The sequence below is a fragment of the Ursus maritimus genome, unplaced genomic scaffold (genome assembly GCF_017311325.1).
Source record: "Ursus maritimus isolate PB19 unplaced genomic scaffold, ASM1731132v1 scaffold_25, whole genome shotgun sequence".
Lineage (NCBI taxonomy): Eukaryota > Metazoa > Chordata > Mammalia > Carnivora > Ursidae > Ursus > Ursus maritimus.
Genome location: NW_024425008.1, coordinates 5,487,858 through 5,506,191, shown reverse-complemented (window position 1 = coordinate 5,506,191; position 18,334 = coordinate 5,487,858).

Here is an 18,334-nt window from a genome sequence, read left to right as displayed (position 1 = left end):
TTTATTTTTAACGGTATCTGACAAATTGTTTTTTTCAAAGTTTGAGAGCAGTCTTCCTCCAGAAGATTATACCTCTACGTTTTAGATCATTCAGCATCTGCTCAGTAGAAAGGTATGGGGAGGCTGTTTATACTTGTTGATGATAAGACTGGGTACATGCACGAGTCCGTTGCAATCCTTGACCACATCAGCTTATAACAGGGTTGAAGGTGAAATTCCTAATTACGTGGAACACCTTCCTCTTAATGAAGAAGGTGAAAGCTGATGATTCCCAAAAGCAGTTGATTTCATTGTCATTAAAGCTAATGATATACCTTAGGCCAACGCAAGTTGAGTATCTCTGAAAGCACTGATAAGTCTAGTCTTACAATTTTGTATATTTCCTGAAAATTGAGGAGGAAGTCTTTGTTTGTAGATGTCAAAGTTTTGCAAAGTTCATTAAAAAGAATTCTGGTGAAATGTACACCCTTGTCACTGGAGAAATGGATTAGATCTCCCCACGTCAGAAACAAGTCAAACACGTGTTCCACTAGCATCAGAGCCTTCCAGCTGTTAAAAAAAAAAAAAAAAGCCTCACAGTATCCTGAGAATAAGCAAGCAATGACCAAAAGATATTGCCCAATTGTCGGGGTGAAGAGGGTTGGGGATATTCAAAGGAGCTTCGAGGCTTTGATTCTTGTCCACATCCCATCTTTACAGTCTTGCCAGGATTATGTTGTTGGCAAGGAAGACATACTCTGGAAACATCCTTGGCGGCACTCTTAAAATTACGCAGGCGATGACGATTCACTATCAGAGCCAATTTAAGTATGTTCTTATGAGTAGCATAATGAAGCATTTTTCCTCAACTCCGAAAAATTTTGTGTGACCAGACCACAGTTTTTCGAGTACCACCAACATCTTCAGTCCGTATGCACTCTGACCTCCCCCAGTGTTTTTCTCTAAATCAGGGACTTATGTTTGACAATGAATGCTGGCTTCTTTGAATCACCCCAGGCCTTTTCCTCTTTGAGTGGTATGGGAAAGCAAGCTATGCTTTTGTTAAATGCAGATTTCTCTTAAAACAACCAAAATTCACTTCTTACTCTATTTCTGTTTTATCAGAAGTGTCCCGACTTTGAGGGATGCCTGGGTGGCTCAGTCGGTTAAGCATCTTTGACCCCGGGGTCCTGGGATCAAGTCTTGCGTGGGGTTCCTTGCTCAGCGGGGAGCCTGCCTCTCCCTCTGCCTGCCACTCCCCCTGCTTGTGCTCTCTCTCTCTCTCTCACTGTCTCTGACAAATAAAGAAATAAAATCTTAAAAATAAAGAAGTGTCTCGAAATTGAATCTGATCAATCTTTTACAGTCAAGAAATAATCCCTCAGTCTTTTCCTCATTAAACTTGTTACACACCCTATCCCATCTTTCTGTCCCCGTTTTTGTCTTTAGTTCTATTTGTTTTTAATAAATACAAAAATTTATCTTTTTCCTGTTTGGTTAATTTCCACCTCCCTGTGTCCACCAAGCTGCTCTAGCCTATCTATGGCTTCCTGGATTCTTTCAGCCAGTATTTTAACTTCCTCTCTGACCCTGGTGTTCTTCCCAAATTATTCCCTGTTCTTGTTCACACAGGTGATAAAATATTGAGGAACACAGTGCTGAGGACTGAGCAGACCAGAGTGAGACCAGGCTCGAAGAAAGATCTAGAACTTTGAACTTTGTTTTGGACCCACTGATGGCCAAAGGATATGGTAGAAAGGCAATATCTCCTCCATTTAACATCCTTTGCTTTGCTTGAGTTTGTTTCCCTTGGCTGTCCCAAATGGTACATCCCGGTCCCAAACTTCAGTAACAAGGGCTAGAGGCAGAAGTGTGTAATTAGCAACACACACCTGAAATCATTTTTCTTAACCTTAGTGTGTTGAGTGACTTTGCACCTGAGTTTCTAGTTTTAAGAATTACCTTCATCCTACAAACATTTACTGAATAACTGCTTTGGGTCCGATTTGCCTTTTTTTTCTTTAATTAATTCACAACTTAGAATCAGAAACATCTTCAGCTGGGAAGGTGGGAGGGGACCTTCAGCCTCAAGGAGTTGGATAAGAATGGACCCAGGAGTGAGGGACCAGGTATGTCTCCAATGCTATCCTCCGCTCCCTGGGAGTTACTTGGAAACTCTTGTCCATTCTCTTGGAGAGGGAATGACCAGATGATATCTAAAACATCTTTGAGCTCCGGCAGTCTAAGTAGGGAGGATCTGGGGAAAGAGAGGAAGAGAGACAGAGTGAGAGAGAGAGAGAGCACAGTGCTAACAGTAGGCTAGGACCTTTGTTTGTTACCGGAATTTATTCTCCAAGTTGCTGAATTGCCGTGAGTTGGGAACTGCCATCCACATGTCACAGGGAAGGAGACTGAGGTCGCGAAGTGTGCTGTGGCAGTTTCACCATTAGAACAGAGCCGGAATTTGAAAGTGGGTTTATGACTAATGTCCACGGTACTCCTTCCACTGCACAAATATTTTTTTTCTTGCTCATTTTCATGCTGTCTCCCTTAGATTCCATTTAGTGAAAAATGTGCTCTGATGTCAGAGAGTTGAAAGCCTTTCCGAAAGCTGGTTCCATTATAAAATTACTGAAAAAGATGTCATATCCACTCCTCTGCAAATCCAACTGCCACTTTAGCACTTTCCTCCTAAATGGAAAATGTAAAGATCCTGGAAACAGGTGCGCCTTGGCAGGTCCAGAGCCGTGGGGTTACAGGCTCGGAGACTATGGCCAAGGGCATCAGTCAGTTGACCTGACTCACACGTCTTCACTGGGGAGTGATGGAGTTAGGGATTTGCCGCTGAAGAGACCAGTGATACCATAGTCTACTTATTAAATACGACATATGGCAAAAGAAATGCCATGCAGAGCCTGGCATTGATCTGAATGACTGATTTCTCAGCATGGTCTCCAAACTCGATGGGTTTAAATGTAGGAAGATTGGGGAAGAGAAAAATCATGGAAGGAAACACAACAAATGTTGATAATATCACCTGGATGATTTTTTTTTTTTTCCCAAAAGCTCCTGGCGAACACAACTTTCTCAAAGGATGGTATTGGACACACAGGTAAGATTAATAACAGTTGTAGCTGATGTATCGAGGGGCTGCGGTGTGCTGGCACCGGGCTCACGGTGTTGGAGGAATCCTCTCTGCTCTCCATTAAAAACCCTCTTTATGAAGAAGGCACTTCCCCAGCTTAAAGATGCAGAGACAGAAGTTCAGAGAGATTAAATAGCTCGTCCAAAGTTACGCAACAATGAAGGGGTGTTAAAATTGCATTTGGGGGGCACCTGGGTGGCTCAGTCGGTGAAGCATCTGCCTTCAGCTCAGGTCATGATCCTGGGGTCCTGGGATCAGCCCCAAGTTGGGCTCCCTGCTCTGCTTCTCCCTCTGCCCCTCCCCCCACGCATACTGTCTTGCTCTTGCTCTCTCTCTCAAACAAATAAATAAATCCTTTTTAAAAATAAAAAATAAATAAAATAAAATTGCATTCAGATACCAGAATGCGTGATATTTCCACTGGTCATTGCGAGGGCTGTGTTGCCCAAGTGGTATGAAAAAAAAAAATGTTCTGGTTCATAGGGAGCACGTGTCCATACACACACACTGTAAACGTCCAAGATATTTAGGATTAAAAATGTTAAAGGGCCATCAAAATAGCCTCTTAAACATAAGGGTGAGAGTTCACCACCAATGTACCAAAGAAACGTACTTCACCGAATACATTGTATCAACCATGAACTTCATTGAGAGGGAAAAGGGACGGCAGTGAGGTGTGACGTGCAGGAAGGAACGTGCACAGGACTGGAAACAGAACCACAAACTCAAGCAAACCCCGACTGCATGCAACGGTAGCAAGGCTAATTTACAGAGCTAAAACCACGGAATGAGCTTTCCAGAAAACAGGAGCGTATGGCAGCCTCTCCCCACCTGTGGCTGTTACCTCCCTGAATACCCTTCCAGTAGCAAGACTGATGGAGGGGCTCGAGATTTTACGGGAAAGCAGCAGCGCACTCAAAAGTCAGTCATGAGTTGCAGAAAACCTTTCTATGTATTTTTGTGTCTCCTGAAATAAAACGCGTTCCACAGATGAGGACAATGCATCCAATACAGAAACAGCAGTAAAGCTGTCATTACTGAAAGCAGTAACAATTGATGCCTTATGAGTAATTTCATGCCGTGGAAGCCCGGTGAAGGCAGCCGAGACTGTCGTGTTCACTGTGTCCCAGCTCCTAGCGGGGACCTCGCCAAGCAAATGCTGGAGGGATATTTGTGCATTAATATATGTACAGTATTTATCAACATCGGACTCTCCTGAGGAGATACATACATCCCCTAGAATGTTCTGTGTGGAAGTTTCTTGTGGTCCAATGTATTGGCACTGCCATTGACTCACTAACTCAAATAAAGGGATGTTTCCTTTTAAACCGATGCATCTGGCGAGAAAAATCATTCAGGTGCCAAGGGAGGAGCTGACTCACATAGCCTCCCCACTGGAAAATAGAAGGATGTGTTTGTGTTTTCTGTCCAACAGATGTGGAAGAGCTGTGAGTGTTTCTCCTTTCTCCTGTTTTTCTATATTAATACCTATTGACCTCCCAGTGACCGGAACGTCGCCCATGAGCAAGGGGGAAAGGCTGGGGGCCAGCCTGTTGGACATGTTGGCACGTGCATATGTGGAAACGTGCTCCCTGACGTTTCCACCACCTGTGCCACTGCCCTTCTGCTCAAGATGTCAAGGACCCTCAACAGGGCTGGCCGGACGGCTTCGTGGGAGCCATGTGGCACTCCCAGGGGGACGGGGCCCTGTGGTTGGAAGGGCCCCACACTCGGTTTAATGTTCTTCATTTTTGAACAGGGGCCCCCACCTTTTCACTTTTCACTGGGCTCAGCAAATGGTGCAGCCGGTCCCGTGCCTGTCTCTATCCTTGGCGTTCTTTTCCCAAAGACAGATCAAGCATGGTGGCTTCTCTCACAGACCCCACCGTCTAGTCTGTGACTCTGACACGTGAACTGATAGTATAGAAACTGTGACTAAACCCTCTCCTCCTTCGTTCCCCTCAACTGGTCCTACGGATGCTACTTCCTTGGTGTCCCTACTTGTCCCTTCCCTATGGCCACTGACTCAGGTCAGACGTCCTCACGTCAGGCAGGCAGGACCAGCTTCCTAAGCATGTCAGCTTATTCCCAGGCCCACCTGCTTACAGCTACCCCAATCAAGCATGTGCTCTTGGCTTTCTCGGCCTCACACATGGGGTCTCCTCTACATGGATTAGCCTCTCCACCCCCATAGCCACATCCCTCCACCATCAGCCGCCCACACTTTGGGCCCTTCAGGAGCCCACTCAATGGCCCATTTCCTCTCAGACGCCTTCCCTGACTCCCACAGTCCACTGAAATTGCTCCTTTCTGATCTCCCACCAAGCCCCCTGCTTTCCCTGGCTTCACTGCACTTCCATTTCCTGCACTAGCCCTCAGCGTATGGACCTGTCCTCCCCACCTGATTCTGAGCTTTTGCCCATGGGGACTGTGTCTTTCTCGTGTGAACGCTGGTGTCTGGCCGGAGGCAGGGGGTTGGGGAGGGAGAATTCAGTCATCGTGGAGTAAAGGAGTGAGCAGGACTCTTCGGCAGGCCCCCGGCATATGGGCCATAAGACGAGAGAGACTACACAGGGATGCACTTTGATTTGAGGTCTGGTCATTAGCTGACCTCTACTTGCCCCGGAAGGGAAACCGTCTTTGCAGACCTTCCTGTATCTCTCAGCATCTCGATTTCCCCGCTTGCGCCCCGTCTCAGAGTCCGTTTCTCCATGCCTTTCCTTCCACTGCTGCATGTGAGCCCGGACTCCTCACTGCCATCTTGGCCACACACAGGCTCTTTGGCCTTGTTTTGCCCCAAACGAAAGCTGGCTCCCGAAGCAGGGACCTCCTCTGTCTTCTGTAAAACCCAACATACACTTTGAAAGCTCTCAGAAACGCCATTAATTATAATAATAGTGACACTTTGTACTTTTATAGCCTCTTTCATCAGAAGATCTCTGAGTACTTAAAAAATATTATCTCATTAATCCTCACAACACCCTCATGAGACAGCTGGCAGGTAAGCCGATCCCAGTTTATCAGGAAGGGGAATGAAGACAGAAAGATGGGGCTCAGATCAAACATAGAGAAGGAAGCGCTCCGGCTCTCGCACCCCAGGCAGCAGGACCCCAAACCCCACCAGTGCACGCACCACACGCACCTGTTCCGCGATACGTATCTGGCCACGTGGGAGAATATGGATATGCCCAATGTTTCATCAGTATCTGATTAATGGTGCCAAATCACGGACATCTTTGAAAAGTCACCTCTTTGTTTGCCGGCAAACACTTTCCAAGCATCTGCGCACCGCCGACTCCCACCGGCCATCCAGCTGAACACGGCTTATCAATAGTGTGTGTGAATCCTTCTTCCCAAATCCATCAGAGAGCTAATGAAGCTCCCAGGGAAGAGGAAAGAGCATAATCATGTATGAATCCCAAGCCTCTTTCAACATCAGGAACACAAAACAGCACCTGAGAAAAAATATTAATTATGTCTTTTACGGAGGCATTGGGACTCTCATCCCACTGAGCCACCATTGACATTCCTCGCTTGGCGCTGAACAGGATTTTGAAGGTGTTTGGTTCAAGCCTTCATTTTGCAGATGGGAAGAAGGAGGCGCAGGGAGGCTGGGGGTCTCTCCCTGGGTCACACAATAGGTAGAAGACAGAAAGGCAGAGCTTTGCTCCCCTTTCCCAGAACACTTGTATTTCTCAACACAAGCACCCAAACAGCATGTTTGAGAGCATTACAGAAAGTTCTGGTAAGCACATGTCCTTTTATTTTTAAGTGTCAGGTGGGGAAGGGTCAGGCAGATGGGTGGGCGGGTGGGAGGGAGCAGAGCAGGGAGGGGCCAGGGAGGAAGCTTCTTGGCAGGACCAGCTGAAGCCCTCAGCGAAGGGCTGGGGTCTTGGACCCAGACGGGACGAGGAGGAGTGAAGTAAGTCCATGAGCTTCTATTGCGTGATGTATAACAGATACCTGTCTGATTTAATTAATTGTATTTTTCCTAAATTTAACTTTGCCCAAAGGGGAAAATCATTTTGCTTGGTAAAACCCCTCCTGCTATATAGTGTCTATGAGCCGGCCAGATTTAATTGCTGCAGTAGAAACCACAAGAAAGACCAGGTTCCCACTCAATCTATAACCACATCTACTGAAGAATAGCTTTAATCACCTTTAAAAGGGCGACCACGAGATAATTAAAGAGGAAGGGTGCTCCGCGGGAATTATCCAGAAATATCAAATCTCCGTTTATCACGGAGTCCGACTTAAAATGTCTTGGCATGGCTTTGCTCCCACAAACTCCATTCTATTTTAAGCTAAACCCTTGGATTTCCATTATTTAGAGCGGGGAAAACGGGCCTGTGGCCCTCGTCTGCGTCCAGCGCCAGGATGAGAGGTAGAGGGGGATAATTGTCCGCTGCGAAGAACACAGGGTTTGGAGTGCGCCATACAGAGACTGGAATCCTCTCTGCCTTCCTCTAACGTCTCTGAGCATCCTCCTAAAAATAAGGACCATGGTGGTTATTCCGAAGGTTATTCCAGCTGAACGCTCCGCCCATTTGCACTCCTTCCCTTCTGCAGAATGCCCGCCCCTTTCCGGAAACCAAACAAAAATGAACCAAGAACTGAAATTAATGGAGCAGATTGTCTGAGCAGCCACGACAGAGTGGACAAACGGAAAGGGAGTTGGAGGCCAGGAGGTGACCGCGGAGGGTGGACTTCGTGAGCCTGATTTCTCTTCTCCCTCTGTTGATGCTGTTCCATGTTGCTCGGGGCAGGGCTCCGAGGACCAGGCGCAGAACCAGTGGAGTGACATTCTTGGCACCCCAGCAAGCCGGCTCTGTTCCAGGCCCACCTTCCCAGGCCTACCCTCAAAGTGAAAGTCCCTGCCCTTATCTCCCTGCTCACCTCTCCCACCACAGGCTCAATGTCCTTGTCTAAACCTGTAGGAGCAGACCGATGCACTCCCAGCCCCTGAACCCCTAGCCGCCTCTCACAGGGAGGTGCAGAGGGGACGCAGCTGGCTTTCCCTCTCACCAGGAAGGAGGGGCACCTGGTGGGAGTCCTAAACTGTATATTCATTCCTTTCTCCACCCATTGTGACCCAGGTTCCCCTCCCCCCACCAGTCACCGGAAGACCTGAAGGTTGAACTTGACCCACCTTGACCCAAACCAGGCTTGTGGGTCATCTTGGACTCATGACCTCTTTTTGCTTCTGTGTGTCACGTCCTGCCTCCTCCGCCTTTGAGCGCTTGCATCCAAACATAGTGCCTACCTCTGCCCCACCCCCAGCCCCAACAGCCGGATGGGAGGTCCAGCTGCTCCCTGTCTTTTCTAGATAATCCACTATCGTTTCCTGTGGCAGGCTGAGTAATGCCCTCCCAAAGACATCCAGGTCCTGACCCCTGGAACCTGCAAACACGACCTTATATGGTAAAAGGGACTTGGCAGATATGATCAAGTTAAGGGTCCTGACAAGGGTTTTCCATGAACCCAATGCACCCACAAGCGCCCTTATAGGACGGATGTAAGTGGAATCAAGTCCGACAGTAGGAGAAGTGATGACAGGTGCAAAGACTGGGAGCAAGGTGGGGAGGGAGGTAGCCAAGGAATGTGGATGCCTCTAGAAGCTGAGGAAGGCAAGGAAAGGGTTTCTTTCCTGAAGCCTCCCTAAGGAACCTGCCCTATAAACACTTTGATGTTAGACTTCTGACCTCCAGGACTGTGAGAGAATCAGTGTGTGCTGTTTTAAGCCACTGAGTCTGTGGCAATGTATTATAGCAATAGACTGTGAATTCATCTCCAAAATGGCGGACGTGTGCTATAGTGTCATGGCCTGGGGACGGGTGCTTTTCACAAACACCCTTCCCCCCTGCCATCCCCTTCCCCACTTTCTCCCAAAGGCAGTTGGGAGTGTTTTTGGTGGCAGATAATGCCATATCTGACCCATGATACCTTATCTTCCCCAAGTAACCAGAGGGTGGAGGTCAAGCGAGCCGTGGCCTCATGGTGCTTCTGGAAACTTCACTCCAGGTGCCAGGGAGGCAGCTGTGCTGTAACTCCACAAATCATATTTACACCTAGTCCAAAAGAAGGGATTGGGCACGGTGCCAAAAGGGTGAAACCCTTTTATCATAAAAGTGAAAGTTTTCCCAGAAGCCTCCAGAGCTGTCTTACTTTGGGTCTCATCGACTAGAACTGGGTCCCACAACCCTCCCTGGTCTTTGAGGGATACCGGGAGATACAGGGACAGGATCATAGCCCTTTGCTTGGGCCGGGTATGGTCCATTGCCTTGACACACAGGTGCTGTAAACAAAACCAGGCTACCCTCACAAGGGAAACGGGGTGTTGGGTGGGCCAGGAGGGCAGGCGCGCCCATGCGTCTGCGAGAGCCCCTCTCCCCTCAGTGCCCAGCAGCCCAACCTCTGGCTGCCAGCTCCTGGCTTCTGCCGCTGCTTGTTTTCCTTTGCCTGAGGCAGAGAGAAGCTGGAGGTGCTGAGGCTTTAACACCCAGCCCCAGCAGCACCCCGCCAGTGATGGGAGATGGCGAAGAAGTCCCCAGCTGCCTTCCCTCCCCACGGGAGAGAACCCCAAGGTGTGGTCCGCACCATCTCCCACGGCTCCCTCGAAAGGCCGGTCCCAGCTGCCCACAGTGCTGACGGTTTCGCAGTGAACTCTTTCTCGGCCGTCTCCACAGGCTGCCTCGTCCCTGCGGTTCCTGCCTGTCCTCCTGGGTCACGTCCCAAATCATCTCCATGCACACAATTCCTTGTCCCGAGGTCAGCTTCTGGGGGACCCACATTACAACAGCCAGGGAGACCATTTGTCGTTTTGCTCCAGCCCCATTCTCGATCAGAAACAGAGGATCTCAATACCCTCAATACCCGCAAAACATGCCCTTTACAAGGAAACTTCTCAGCGGGGGCAAGAGTTTGGTTACAAGTGATGAGGGAGCAGAAGGCCCGCTGAAGACAAAGCAGAAGCCTCCCCCCTGCAACCTCCTACCCCGCCTCCTGGGTGGGACGTGGGCTGTTCCTCCAGGAAGTTCCCAACTATCTTCATGTAAATGTCTGGCTAGAGGGAAAAACAACCTTGACTTGACAATGGCAAGGCCTCAGGTAACCTGTGAGTCTTTAACATATGGAAGTGCTTTCTCAACCTCCCTTTCCTCACCTCCCCCAACCCCTTGGTATATAATCAGCCACCCCTCACAACCGGGGCAGCAGCTTTTTCTGCCCACGGGTGTGCTTTCATAAACCACCATTTTGCACCAAAAACATCTCAAGAATTCTTTCTTGGGGGGCGCCTGGGTGGCACAGCGGTTAAGCGTCTGCCTTCGGCTCAGGGCGTGATCCTGGCGTTATGGGATCGAGCCCCACATCAGGCTCCTCCGCTATGAGCCTGCTTCTTCCTCTCCCACTCCCCCTGCTTGTGTTCCCTCTCTCGCTGGCTGTCTCTATCTCTGTCGAATAAATAAATAAAATCTTTAAAAAAAAAAAAAAGAATTCTTTCTTGGTCCTCGGCTCCGGACTCCCCCCTCCCCCCCGCTGAACATTACCGATATTTCAAAACCACATCAGCAAGTTTCCATCTTTCTGAACAATCTTTTTATCCTTTTGTCAGGTGCTTCAAGTTCCACTGTCCATTAGAAATATAAGGCAAGGCACTTTTATACACATATATTTTAATTTTCTGGTAGCACACCTTTAAAAGAGTAAAATGAAACAAATGCAATTAATTTCAATGATATACTTTATTTAACTCAATATACCCAAAATATGATCATTGCAACATGTAATCAATATAAAAAAATCATTCATCATGAATGAGATATTTACATTATTTTGTTTTTATGGAGTCGCTACAATATGGGTATAGTTTACACTTATCACACGCCTCAGCTTGAAGCAGCCACACGTGGCAAGACCACCAAGTTGGCCAGGGCAGCTCTCAAATATCGCACCTTGAGCCCCGACTTGAAGTTGTAAGGTCTGTCTTTGATTTTTCCATCTCCATCTCAAGCCACATTTTCTCTGCTGCTCAGTATTTCCCAGCAGAGAAAATGCGCGTGGCCAGGCCACGTGGATTCATAGATTGAAAGGTAGGTAAGAGGCCAACATGGTTCAAGGCTCAGCAAACTCTCTCCCAGCCCTGGGCCCGAATCAGCCCAGTCTGTTTTAATTTAGGGTGTGAGCTATGAATGGTCTCTCCATTTTCAAAGGTAATAAACCCACAAACAAACAAGGAAGAAGAACAGGTAATCACAATGGTATAGGGTCTGCAAAGCTTTTACAGAAAACATTTGCTGATCCCCAGTCTAGTTAGTTCTCTTCTTTTACTTTTTTTTTTTTAATGCGAACAGGGTTTATAGCATTTAGATTCCATTCTGTAACCACAAATCCTACAAGCTTTTACTACTCCCTCAGTGTCTCAGGAGTTCAGCGCTCACCATCAGTCCCTGCCCCGCGGCTTCTCCATCTCCGAGGTCTTTGTTTGATTCATTGCTTGCTTTGCTCAAGTTCACTGTCAATTTTGTTTTCAAGGAAGTCATGCATATGCTCCGTTATCTGAGATTCCATGGGATTGATAGTCCACGTTTTATCTGCTCATGTCAATATACAGAAGGAGGAAAATCAGACTCAGCCCTTCCCTGCACGCGCTCAGTCCCGCTGTGAAATCGAGGCATGGAAGTCACTTCCTTCCCCCAGAACGTGACACGCACCATCCCTCTGTCTTCGGGCACGGGCTGCCCCACACGCGTTCTTACTACCGCCTCCCACTCCTCCTCCGGGTCTGCTGGACTCGGACTTAGGGCACCACTCTCCCCAGGACCCCCAGACCCCACTGCCTAACTCCCTCCATGCTTCAGAATCCTACCTGAAACGCAACCTGTCCAAGCATCGAATTCCCACCTCACCTCCCTTAGGACTTCAGAGCCGCCGCTCCTGTCTTGGGGCGGGATGTGTTGCTGGAGGGAAAACCTGAAACTTGATGTTTCTTCCTTTTGGGACACTTGCGTTTTTCTGCTCAGATCGCCTGAAGAATCCCGCTTCCCTCTGATGGTCAGTAAATTAAACAAGGATGTGTCTTGGTGTGAAATGCTCATTATCCACTTTCTATGAAGCAGTATGAACTTTTCCTGTGAAAGGGTTTCTTCCTTCTGTTCAGGGAAAGTTCCTTTCAGGCTGTGTCAATGAACAGAAGTCCTGTCTGTTGGTTTCAGTGTTTGGGCCCACGGATTAGTCTTGCAATGTATTCTTACAGTCTACCCTCCGTATCTGTTATCCTCTGGCTGATTTGCTCTCTCTCCTTTCTCCTCTGCACGTCTTTATTTATTTATTAAACTCTCTCAAGCACTTGCCTAACATCAGCGACTCAGCATCTGCTCAGGGTATTTTCACTTGGAATCCCACTTCTCACCTTATGTTACCGCCTCTCGTCTGAGCTCCTGTTTCACCAAACCCATAGTCATACTACCTTTTTCTATAGCACAAAGCTGTTCCTGGGGATTTTCTTCAGTTCCTGGGGATCTTCTTCAGTTCCCCATGTCTTCTTTAGGACTCGGTTCTTCATCTGTGTTTTATACAGAATGTTCTTTAAACTCTGTACACTCAGCTCTTGATGGGGTATGGTTGCATGGCCACCAAGCTATTTCTTTCTATCCATCTTACCCTAGACAAGGGCAGCTCTGTCCAGACTTGTTTCCTCTGATGGAGAACTTGCTGTGAGATGGGGATCAGCCCCAACCTCGGAGATCCCGGCACACGCCCTGTAGCAAGGGTCGCTCCGCCCTGCAGGAGCTGTGTTCCTTTTGGATGGAGAGGCTGTCCACGCCAGGCAGGAATGCTCATAACAGCGGAAAGAGCCTGGGAAGGAGCACGTCCAGCTCCAGCTGTGCCCCACGTCTGCCCAGATGGATACAGGCGGGGGGTGCGTGAGGACCACTCAATGAATTTTCCTCAACTTTCCCAAAGGGCTCCTACTCGCCCCCCAAGTCTACCCATTTCAAAATTAGGGAAGGGGGTGATTGGCAGATACACACATGCACACATACACAGTGTGAGCTGTTTACCTCACTTAGTCACCCCTGTGTTATTTTGGGGGTTGGGACAATATGCAGGCGGTCACTGCAGAATCTCATGTTTTTTTCTTTGGCTTCCATCTTTGCCTGTGAATAGCGTGAGACTCTGTTCCAGCAACCGCCGTGCTGGGGCTGGTCATTCTTGGCCTGTTTTTATTCATTTTTATCCATTTAAATCGGTGTTAGAGAAGGGAGATTCTGTGGTCCAGTTTCATCTCATCGGACATAGTCAGAGGTTTCCTCCCTTTCTTAATATCCCAAACTTCAGTATATGGGAATCGACCCCGCTCCCCTCTGTGCGTTGTCCAGCAGAGGTCCTGTTGTCAGCAGTCCCCTTCCTCCCATCTTCCAACAGCCAAATCTCAGCCACCCTTTCACACCCAAATCAAATGGCACTCCTCCACAAAGTCTTCCTTTATAGTCTGCAAAAGAAATGTCCTCTCCCTTCCTTGTATTTCCCCCACTACCTGCTCCCTTCTTATACCGCTCACCACTTTCCACGTCATACTAGATTTTCCCGTATCCACTGCGGTCTCCCTCACTGCCCTGTAGTCTCCGTGATGGCAGGTTTGTCTGCGGTTCATGCCTGTACCCTTTGTGTGTAGCCAGGTAAGGAACAGGGCACAAGCTCAGGTCCTGTTTGTTGCATGAGTTAAAATGGCGCTCTGCAGAAAATGGCCCACCTTATGTCCATGAGAATTACAGAAAGCATGAAGGGGTGTGAAATAGAGCTCAAGCAGAAGGCTTGGAGCCAACAACAGCTCCCATCATGATGACCCCCCTCAAAACAAGGCACTCTGAGTGGCAATTAGATTTCTAGCTGGACCAGTTAGCCCATCTGTTTATAACATGATCTACACAATAACACAGGTGATCACAGGAATGCGGACTGACAGCCATGCTTACGTGCCATTCAGTTGTCAAAGCGCCTTCTTAGTTATTGTCCCGTCTGATCCTCAGAACAACCTGGGGAAGCTGATCTTTTCAATCCAACTTTACAGATGAGGAAAGGGAGGTGGACAGGTGCCGAGTATCTCATCTTATGTCATGTAGTTGGTGAGCACCCGAGTCCTCACCAGACCACGTCTGTCCGCTTGCCCCACAACATCCGACAAGCTTCTCCAATCCATACTCTTCCCTGCTCATAGATGGCAGACCCCATAGGTTGTACAGGTTGTTGACTGCACAAGGGCATCTGGATGAGGAGCCAAGTAGGAAGGTAAAACCCATCCATGCTCCTCTTATCAAGCTCTGTGTCCTGGCACAAGGCCACATCTGCTTAGAAGGATCCCCTGTTCCTAATTCACACAGACTGATGGGGCGTTAATCGTAGGGACCGTGTTTGCTAAGTTTGCCCTCCCCAAAGACCCCTGAATGTAACACACAGCAGGCATTCACAAATTGCTTATTGAATGAGTACGTTATCACTTACAAAGCTCATTTTCATAAACTACTTCATCCAGTTCCCATAAAAAATTACAAAACAGACAAAATTCTGAGAAACATCAAGGATTTCTGAAGGAGTTCCTGGCCCTTCTAACAGTGGAATTTGACCAAAATGTTTCACAAGGAGTCCAGGATCACTGCACAGTCAAGGAAGGAAAGTGTGTTCTTCTCCAGCACTAGAGGAAAGCAGAATGGGACATTCTCCCTTTCTGCTGGTCCCATATCTAACCCAACCCTAGATGTGGCCAATGTGTTCCATGATCTTTTAGGGTTAAGTTCCCAATTTTTTTCTACCATCTGTGCGAGGGAAAACAGGAAATGAATGGGCTGGTGTCTCCGTGTAATTAGATGTGCATGACTTTTCTAAAAACATTGCAGATATGTGAGTCCAGTCATTGGGACACCAGGGTCAGCAGGAGAGCCTGAGTGAGCAGCAGTACGGGGGACATGTGACAGAGAAGAGGAGTTTAAGAAACTAAGGAGCAGATGTGGGGCTTCCTGAGACACTCATGGGAAGGGGTCATGGAGCGAGGGGTCAGGAGGGGGGAAGGGTAATAAAGCAGAGGTGGGTGGTGTCCACACAGCTGGGTTACTCTGATTTTTGATGGATCGAGAATCTATACATTGGGTCTCAGTTTGACCATCTGGGGAAATATCTCTGCTCTTTCAAGCCATAAACCCCACTCCTGGGAGAGTACAGACTCTCTCATACATGCACGCGTGCATTGAACACACATGTTCCCTGTCTCCTTGGCACCAGGTCCTGGGCTGGGCACCATGGTTCAGGAGGTCCAGACATGATCCCAGCCGTTAGGAATTTCTATCCTGGTGAGGCAGACAGGCATGGCCCCAGCTCCACTGGGAGATGTTAGGAATGGTCAGCTCACCCAGAGAGGGGAGGAGAAAGCCCTACAGAAGTTGAGAAGAAGGGACAGTTGATGCGGCATGAGGAAGCGCCAAGAGGCAGTGTTCTCTGAGGCTCTGGGTGAGCAAAGGCTGGTGGTCTCCAAGCAGCACAGACTGGCTGCTATCTTCGCTTTGCTCTCCCGGGTCTCCATGGCCCATGCCACTGCGTTCTCTGGTAGGCAGATCACAGCATAAACTGCAGGCATCCCATGGCAATAGGGAGGGGAAGGAGGAGCGCAGTGAGACACCCAGGTCTCCACAACGCCTTGCGCCCCTTGCTGTACAGATGGTCACAACCGCGGTAGTTCCACCCGTAACTGAGCACCAGGCACGGCGCTAAGTCCCCCCGAATCGTCTCATCGGATGTTCACAGCAGCACAGAGGCAGCATGAGCGGTACCACGCCCGGACAGCAGCTGGATGAAGTCAGGGCGGCCCCGCGAGCGTCTGAGGAGGGATCCCAGGCAGGTGCAGGGGTGAGTGCAGCAGCTCTGAGCAGATATGGAGAGTGGACCGGTCAGAGCAACAGCAGGGGCTCGGCCCTCGTGGTAGAAACTTCCAGTCTGTGCAAGGGCTCCGGCAATGACCCTGAGCCCACCAGGAAGCCCCTGAGACAATCTGACAAGAAAAGTGACATGATTTTTTCTGTACTTTAAAGGGATTCTTACACATGCATTTATACCTCAAAAACGTTTTTTAAAGGATTCCTATGCTGTGTTGTGAACAGACTTGCAGCAGGGAAATGAGGGTGAGGGCAGTAACTTAGAAGCCAGTTAGCAGCCTTTGTGAAGTCAAAGTGTCGAGACGGGGATGTTATAACTAGACTCCCATTCAGCCCTATGCCCAACACGGTAATACACAGAGGACTGAGGCCTAGTCCCCGCCAAGGCCTCCAAATGGCTCAGCATAGTTTCCTTTCCTAAGCGTTTGTCAGTGAAGGAAGGAGTCACCCTTGTGCTGGTCCAGGTCTACTGGGGAGACCAACAGGGCAAGAGCTGGCACACTGTGAGGCGGCCATTATGACAGAGAGTTACAGCAAGTGTCCCAGAGGAAAGAAGAGCTTTTTCTAGGGAGATGAGTGGGATGCGAGCAAAACTTCACAATGGCGGGGATACTGAGCTGGGCACTGAAGAGTGCATAGGAGTTCTCCAGGCAGGTGGGGAGCCCAAGGCCACACAGGGAAAGGTCAGCATTCACAAGTGCTCGGAGACCGAAGTGTGTACAATGTTCATGAACTCATGAGAGTCCTCTGTACCCAGAACGCCATAGGTGCTCTGTAGATACTTATCGCCTGAAGGTATGTTTGCTGTCGGAGTGATTGAAGGCCAGGTTGTGGGCACAGAGGAGGTGCTAAAGTGCTTATTGATGTGAACGTGATGTGCCTTTAAAGGAATCCCTAGAGGGCAAGAATTACATGCTTGTCACCCCTGAATTCAAAACGCAGAACTAGGGCCTGGAATAGCGTCCAAGATATTCATAATAGCTGGGCTCTTCTATGCCCAGCCTCAGCCTCTCTCCCTGAGGCCAAGCCCTCATAGCTTTGTCCACCTGTCCCCTTGAACACTGAATATCCAACACATACGAGGGAAAACCCTTCATGTCCCATCCCAGACATCCTCCTCCCCTTCAGGGGGGTGATACTACCGGAACTCACAGAGAGCTGGGTCCCCTCTACGTCTTGCCAGGCAGATTGCCTCCCCTTCCCAGGTCCCCTGAAGGTAGGCAGGGTGGTGACAGCTCGGGGGGGGGGGGCGCTGGGAACAGAGGTGACAGGTACACCTTCTCAGCCAGAGCACAGGAGAGAAGGCATGGCTTCCCGCGCTCTCCCTTGCTCCGCAGCGTGATGGAGGAGGGCCTGGGCTCCAGACGTCACGGCTCTGAGTTGGTGGCTTTGTACCCACTGGCACTGGACACGGGCCATGAACAAAAAATAAGCTCTTGAATTGAGATGCGGGTAGGGGGGCGTGTCTCCACAGAATAACCTTCTCACAAGGACTCATGCAGTCTCTCTGACCTTAATTAATAATACCTCTCACTTAGACCAAAAACCGATGATGCTTTTCTTTTTGTCTTACACTCTGACACACACACGTCTAATCCATTGCTAAATCCCCTGAGATCTACCTCCAAATATTTCTGGAAATGATAGCTTCTCACCACCCCCATTCCGTCCACTTTGTTCAAACCACCAGAAACTTTGGAAGGAACGTAACAGCTGCCTCACCAAGCTCTGTTATTCCCATCCTGGGAATAACATCTTGGAGAGAAGTCCCCACAGAAGCAAGAGAGGCTTTTTACCATTGCTATTATTTCTGCTTACTCAAGAAATTTCTTGAGAGGGGCACCTGGGTGGCACAGTGGTTAAGCATCTGCCTTCGGCTCAGGGCGTGATCCCGGCGTTATGGGATCGAGCCCCACATCAGGCTCTTCCGCTATGAGCCTGCTTCTTCCTCTCCCACTCCCCCTGCTTGTGTTCCCTCTCTCGCTGGCTGTCTCTATCTCTGTCAAATAAATAAATAAAATCTTAAAAAAAAAAAAAAGAAATTTCTTGAGAATACATCCAAATGCTGCAGTGTGGCTTACAGAGTCCTATACAACTCAGGACCGCTTTCTTTCTCTAATCCGGCTGTGACCATTAGGCCTTTTTCTTTTTCTTTTTTTTTAAAGATTTTATTTATTTATTTGACAGAGAGAGAGAAACAGCCAGCGAGAGAGGGAACACAAGCAGGGGGAGTGGGAGAGGAAGAAGCAGGCTCCCAGAGGAGCAGGGAGCCCAATGCGGGGCTCGA